General features: G+C 45.0%; 1 pseudogene; it reads left to right on the plus strand.

The window, feature by feature from the left end:
- LOC104291351 overlaps positions 1-3,361 on the plus strand; it is a 21,362-nt pseudogene extending 18,001 nt beyond the window's left edge.
- The last annotated feature ends 4,308 nt before the right edge of the window (positions 3,362-7,669 follow it).

Below are 7,669 nucleotides of genomic sequence, written 5' to 3' on the forward strand. Positions count from 1 at the left end.
CCCAGCAGGACTCCTTTAAATGGCTCTTCTTTTCCTGAGAGTGTCTTCCCCTCTCTTGTCCTCAGTGACTCCTCTTTGCACATTGAAATCCCTCCGTCTCCTTTTCTGAGGTCCTTCCGGTATTTTAACTGAAGTAACTGGCTGCTATTGGCCTCAGGGCATTTTTTTTTCCTATTTTCTGACTGGATGGTCTGTAGTGAGGGCAGAGGAGAGTCTGAAGTAGCTCTGAAGCAACTGTAATTAAGAATTATGGCATCTTATAAAATTTTGTTTAAGGCTGCACAGGCTTATTGCTCAGAGTCTTTCCTGAGAGTGAACTCTGTTTAACTGGGTGAGGTCCTGATAGTCAGCATCCCCCTCTTCCTTCTCTATGTGACCGGATGCTTTCCTGGAGGATATACCTCATTTAGGAGGGTGTCATTGGAAGTTTCCTGACTGATTTATCCTGCAAAATGACACCCACAGGTGAATTTCTGAGCCCAGACAGACCTCTGCAACAGTCAGGCTATGCAGCAGTGTCCCCTTATGCACATGCAGGACCACCTCCATGCCAGGATGCCAGCAAAAAGCTCTGGAAATCTTTTCTTCCTTTTTTCCAAGTGTTGGTTTGATCCATTTTAAGTATTCCAACTGTATGTTACAGATTACTCTGGAATTTTCTGTCATCTCTCCTGTCGTTGACACAAAATAAACAAGTGTGTGTGAACCCATTGTCACCACTTTCTCTCATCTCTCTGCCAAAGAAGAGAGGAAGATGGAAGCCTCCTTCTGCTCCAGGAACCTACATCCCAAGCCTGCTGCTTCCCATGGACTTGTTGATGTACATACACATTTTCATCAAAGGCAAGTAAAACAAATACCCACAGGAAAAATGCTGTCGTGCTCCCATTAAGCTGTGGTACTGTCCAGAATGAACAATATCATTCATTACAATGCTTAGATCACCCCAGAAAGCAAAAAAAAACTGTATGGCAGCTAGTATGCTGTATGCTACGTGCTTGGCCTAGTGGAAACACAGAACTGCACAGGTAAAGCAAAGGTGGATGGATAGACAGATTTATTTTCAGTGTGTCTGAGGCTTGTTTTAAGACCAACAACCAAAAATTGGGACAAGTGTTTAGAGCAAGCTACCTGGTTAGTTAACACCAGGGGATCCATCAATCGAGCTGGTCCTGCTCAATCAGACCTTTTACATACTGTAGAAGGGGATAAAGTCCCCATGGTACATGAAAGGAATATGTTAGGGAAAACGGGGTTTTTCCTGCTTCATCAAGTGGCGTCCAGCAAGCTCTTCGAGATGGACATGGGCACAAACCACAATGAATTTCATACCATCTTTCCTGCCCTGAGATGAGATCCTGCAGTCATGAACTCAATGGACTTAAACTTTTGTATATAAACATAAATCACTGATTGACCTGCGTGTATCCATATATATATATATCTATGTGTGTATGTATTGGATAGATAAAAGTAATAGTGATCTGAGCAAGATGCAAATGGTATGGAATAAGGGGTGGAATGTCCTGGTTTGAGGTAAAACAGGACCAATTTTGTTCAGTAACTTCGCTTCTTAGCTGGGCCTCTTCTAACTACTGAAATTAACAGCATATTGTGCAGACAATGTTCACTCTCTCAGAGTGATAAGACCTATGTTTATAGTTGATGCCCAGGCATGGTATGCAGAGAGGCTCTTGCTTACACTTATTGCTATAACAACCAAGGCCAGCTAACTTTGTTACTTGCCCCGTTGGAGGATAGGAAGCGGAAAAATGCAGTGGGGTCCCACCTGTGGGGAGGAGCAGACAGGACAGATGACCTAAAACTGACCAACAAGGGTATTTCATCCCATCTGCCTCATGCTCAGTATAAAAGCTGAGGGATCAAAGGGTCAGCTCTTGCTCTCTTTCTTCAATGGCCGACATCTGAGGAGGACTCTGTTTGTCTGCCTTTGATCCCGATCCTGAGTGCAGATCCGGAATCCAGTTCCATTCCATCACTGAGTCCAGCCTGGGACATCCCCAGTGCCAGCCAGTGTCGTGACTGTCATCCTGAGAGCTTGATACGGTTTTGTATATATTTCATTATTTCCTTTTATTTTATCATTAATATTTCATTAAAGTAGTTTAGTTCCTTCTAAACTCATGTCTCTTTTTCCCTCCTCTGCCTCTCTCTTTGAAGAGGAGTAGAGGGGAGCATCTGTTGGTCCCATCTGGGGTGCCCCAGGTCCCCTGTAGCCAATTCGGCCTAAAGCATGACAGAAGGTCAAATAAAACTACCCATTAATTTAACTCCCACCGCCCTCCACCTCAGCACTCCTGATAGACTTAACAGATGAAAAATCACCAAAGCTGTTGGGAAACTAATTCCTTCGCCCCCCTTTAGTGGGCGTGGAGGCGGAGGGTGGGTGTATGTTAGACAGCTCACTATAATTCAGCGAGGTAATCTTATGATTACTTGTTTTCTCGGACTTAAGCAAATCCCAATAACATTTTTAGTAGATACTGGGGCTCAAATTTCAGCCCTAAAAACTGAGGATGCCTCTCGTAGTGGTGTATCAAAGCCATCAAAGTCAAAACAATGCTTGTTCATAGTTGATGCATTTGGTAATGTCCAGGCACAATCACTGGTTACAGTTAAATTGCAGCTACTGGGGGAGGAAACAGCCATTCCTGTATCAATGATTTTCGGGTCATTCCCACTCAGCCTCCTGGGGTTAGATGTTTTAAGGGGCAAAACGTGGACAGATGATAAGGGAGGAAATTGGTCTTTGGGTGCCATGCCGATAGAAGTACGGCTTTTATAAACTGCGCCGTTACTTCCTCCTTCAAAGTTAACGAACGTTAAACCCTATTCTTTACCTCTCAGGGCAAGGGAGGCAATAACCCCAGTGCTAGAAGAATTGAAGGAGCAGGGGATTGTTGTTCCCACTCCCTTTAAATCCCCCATATGGCCTGTCCAAAAGCCAAATGGCAAATGGAGGTTAACAGTGGACTATTGGAGGCTAAATGCAAACACCGGCCCCCTCACAGCTGCAGTGCCAAACATTGCTGATCTTATAGTCACTATTCAGGAGCAAGCACACCCTATTATGGCAACCATCGATGTTAAGGATATGTTTTTTATGGTTCCTTTGCAGTCACAAGTCCAAGAGTGTTTTGCTTTTACCTGGGAAGGACAGCAGTTTACTTTCACATGGCTCCTTCAAGGGTACAAGCATTCTCCCATATTAGCCCATCATGCTTTAGCAAGGGAACTGGAACTCATCCCAACAGAGGAAGGAGTTAGAACTTATCAGCATATAGATGATGTGCTAATAGGAGGAAAACAGGTGGAAAAAGTCCAACAAAACAGAAGATAACATCATTGCTCATCTAGAGAGCTTGGGATTAAAAATCCTGCCTGAGAAAATCCAGACCCCCTCTCATGAGGTTAAGTTTCTAGGGTGTCATGGTTTGGCCTCAGCCGGCAACAAAGAACCACACGGCCGCTCACTCAACCCCCACAGCTGTAGGAAAAATCGGAAGAAAAAGGCAAAACTCGTGGATTGAGATAGGGCAGTTTAACAGAACAGCAAAAGGGAAAAGAAAACAATAACACTGATAAAGGGATATACAAACACGATTACAGTACCGCCGCTCACCGACTTGACTCAACTCGACCCGACCCGACCCAACGCAACCTGGACTGACGCAGTCCACCCCCGAGCTTCAACTGCCTTCCTCTCCCCCGGCTAGCTCCCTCTTCTAGCCTCGGCATGGGTCACGTGGTATGGAATATCTGTGTCCCCTGCCGGCTCCTTGGGGAAATTAACCCCATCCCTGCAGGAACCAGGACATAGGGATTTGGTGGAAAGGAGGGATGACATGCATCCCTAAAGACACCCTCTCCACACTAGATCAGGTAAAAATGCCCAAATCAAAGAAAGAGTTGCAGCATGCATTAGGATTGCTTGTATTCTGGAGAAAACATATCCCAGACTTTTCTATCATTGCAAGACCGTTATATGATTTATTGCGAAAGGGCATGTCCTGGGACTGGACTCCAGTCCATGAGGAAGCTCTGCAGCTTTTGGTATTTGAGGCAGATAACCACCAAGCCCTTGGCCCATTACACCCAACTGACCCTGTGCAAATTGAGTGGGGATTTGCTCAGTCGAGATGGTTGATGCACTTTTGGCAAAAAGGCCCTGAAGGACCCCCTCGTCCCATCGGGTTTTACTCCCGCAGCTTCAAAGATGCAGAGAAGCAATATGCAGCGTGGGAAAAGGGACTGTTTGTGGTCAGTCTAGCCTTGCAAGAAGCAGAACGTACCATCCTTCAGCAGCCGATAGTGCTGAGAGGCCCTTTTAAAGTAATTAACCCTGTCTTGTCTGGAACGCCTCCCCCTGACGGGGTGGCACAGAGAGCTTCGGTACGGAAATGGTATGCACAGATAGAACATTATTGTGACATCTTTAAGGTATCCGAAGGTGCTACTAAGAATTTAGTCATTCAAGAGGAAGTGGCCCCAGATCGGGAGAGTAACACACTCCCTCCTGTTGTGCAAGTAGCCCCTGCATTTTCAGAACAATTGCGGAATGTCTGGTTTACAGACGCCTCTGCCAAGCGAGAAGGCAAAGTTTGGAGAAACCGTGCAGTCACGTTACAGATAAAAACCGACCAAAGAATAGTCACAGAAGGGGAAGGCAGGGCACAAGTGGGGGAATTAGTGGCTGTGTGGAGTGTCTTCCAGCATGAAGCTCAATCTACTTCTCCTGTCTGTGTCTACACTGACTCTTTCGCTATCTTTAAAGGGTGCACTGAGTGGCTTCCGTTTTGGGAACAAAACAGGTGGGAGGTCAACCGGGTGCCCATATGGCAGAAGGAAAAGTGGCAAGACATTCTAGCTATTGCTAAACAAGGGAACTTCTCAGTAGCATGGGTCGCCTCTCACCAGACCGATGAAACTCCGGCTAGCCTCTGGAATAATAAAGCCAATGAGCTGGCCCGACATTCGGAGTGACTCTTAGAGTGGCTACGTGTAAGAAGTGGGCACACGGGGGCCAAAGACCTTTATTGGGAAGCTCAAGCAAGGGGATGGCCGGTCACCCGAGATAACTGTCAGACATGTATCTCAGCTTGTGGCCAGTGCCGCACGCGGTTGGAGAGACACCCTCTCTAAGATGACCCTCTACATGTTAGAACAGGCAAAGGAGTATGGGACTCCTGGCAAATAGACTATATTGGCCCATTCCGAAGGTCCAACGGAAAACATTATGTGTTAGTAGGGGTAGAAATAGTATCAGGCCTAGTGCAAGGCAAGGCTTTTGCCCGTGCTACAGGGGAAAACACTGTTAAGGCCTTGCAGCTGTGGTTTAGTACCTTTCCAATGCCACAGTCAATTCAGTCAGATAATGGTTCCCATTTTACTGCCAAGATTGGGCGAAAGGAAAGGGAATCCAATGAGTATGCCACACTCCGCATTATCCCCAGGCCAATGGAATAGTGGAACGCACCAGTGGCCTTCTCAAACGATTCCTCAAACCTTATGAATCAGGGTGGGATAGACACCTTTGGGAAGCTGTCACACATGTCAATAGTTGGTGGGGAGTGAACGGGTGTCCGAAAATCACTGCTTTCTGCCCACAAGCCCCTACCATAGTCCCAGCGACATCTGGCCTGGACCACCCCAGCAAACCCTTACACTACCCAGGGCAACCAGTCCTGGTAGAGCTACCGACTACAGGAGCAGTTCCTCTGGTATCGAGCACGCCCCTTAATAAATATGCCTGGGTGGCCAAAGATGCACTACGCAAGGAACATAAAATCAATACTAGATGGATTGTCCCATCTTTTTAGTAACAGTAAACCCGGTTCCCAATTTGAACTGAGGACAGTCTTTCTTCTTTTTGTCTTTTTAGGAAGAGTCCACTGGAAGCTCCACTGCAGACTATACTGAAGATATATATGGACCATGATTTTTTGTATTGTGTTGATAACAATTGCTTTGCTTGTGTTTTTAGGAGGTATTGCATATCATTGCAGAAATTGCTTTGGGCAACCTGTTTCTTTGCCCTTAATCCCTTGGGAAGCTTTAGCTTTTTAAATGTTAACCGAGAACAGGTAAACCGTTTTTTGACTCTAGGGGAGGAGGTAGCCAGAGCTTTTAACCTTACTAATTGCTGAGTTTGTGGAAGTCCAGAAGAAGCCGAGGAGTGGCCGTGGGTAGCTCAGCCTGTCCTGCCTAAATGGTGGGTAAGCCAACTAAGTGATATGCATGATGGAACTGGATTCTGGGAAGAAGAAGGAAAGCCATGGAAAATACAGTACACGAGGAGAGGAAATTACTGTCTGAACAGAACTAAGCCGGGAGGAAAATACGTGGGAAAAAGCGAATGTGAATGGACATTGTCACCTAGCATGGAATGCTATGATGCCTATTATAAACCTTACGATTGCTTTAGATACCGAGGAAGATGGAACCAAACACATGTCAAGATTAGAGATGGTACCTGGGTAAAGTGCTCTTTCAATGAACCTTGGCATGACGGATGTAAAGCCATTGCGAAAGATATTAGGAAAAAAGGACGGTTTAAAGATTCTCTATTTCTGGCTTGTCAGTGGGACAATACCACTAGTGAAAATCATGTAATAAGGGTTTATCAATGGGGCTGGCACCATTCAGATAAAATGAAGACCATTACCAGTTTTAATAAATACTGGTCGGCTACAAATTGAATGAAAATAATTGTAACTGTAAATGGTATCCAGATGTAGGAGCCTTTGAATGCGAGTATTGCGATCACTATGGTCATAACAGCATAGTAGGAGGGCCATTAGGATCAGAAAATACTATATACTGTGAGAGACCAGAAGATAATGAAACATGGGGAGGCCCATTCACTAATGGGACTTGGGCTGTGAAGGGCCACTATTGGACATATTTATATTTGCAGACAACATGCCTACTGAAGGTTACCTCCTAATTGGTCAGGAATATGTTATGTAGGGTATATTAGGCCATTATTTTTCTTACTATCACAAGCTCAAGGAAACCGGTTAGGAGTTAAAGTATACGATGAATTGATAAGAGAAAAGCAATTGATTGATAAGAGAAAAACGATTGATTGATACTTCCCTAACCAAAGGGAGTATTTCATTAAAGTAATTTAGTTCCTTCTAAACTCATACGTCTCTTTTTCCCCACAGGAACATCTTCCTGGCTCGAACCATCAGACGGCAGTTCCTTGGGATGAAGAAAAAAGGCTGCTTTGTCAATAGGAGGTCGTTATTGCTCCACCACAGGGAAGATTGTAAAGCCGTTGTTCCTGGCGTTTGTAAACCATTAAGAACACCATTTTAAGAGGTTAATAAAATGTGAACCATCATTATGAAATGCGATCCTCTGTGCCTTTCTGCAATCATGTCATTTTTCTCCCTCTCCTTACTGTCTCTAAGGAGTTCTTCCACAGGCTCTGTAGATAGATTTGCTGGTTTAGATAAATGGTTTTGTGAGGGGTCTTAGAAAATAAATGCAGTGGTCAAGTCTTACTCCCTGTATATGTGCTTCTGACTGTCTACAGAACCTGCCGTAAGTCAGCACAATAGTACACTAACTCCTGACAAAGGCCAAGATTTGACCAATCAAGGTATTTGATAAACTTTGAGAGAGACTGCACAGAAAATTG

This window comes from Charadrius vociferus, unplaced genomic scaffold (genome assembly GCF_000708025.1).
Source record: "Charadrius vociferus isolate BGI_N301 unplaced genomic scaffold, ASM70802v2 scaffold1218, whole genome shotgun sequence".
Classification (NCBI taxonomy): Eukaryota; Metazoa; Chordata; class Aves; order Charadriiformes; family Charadriidae; genus Charadrius; species Charadrius vociferus.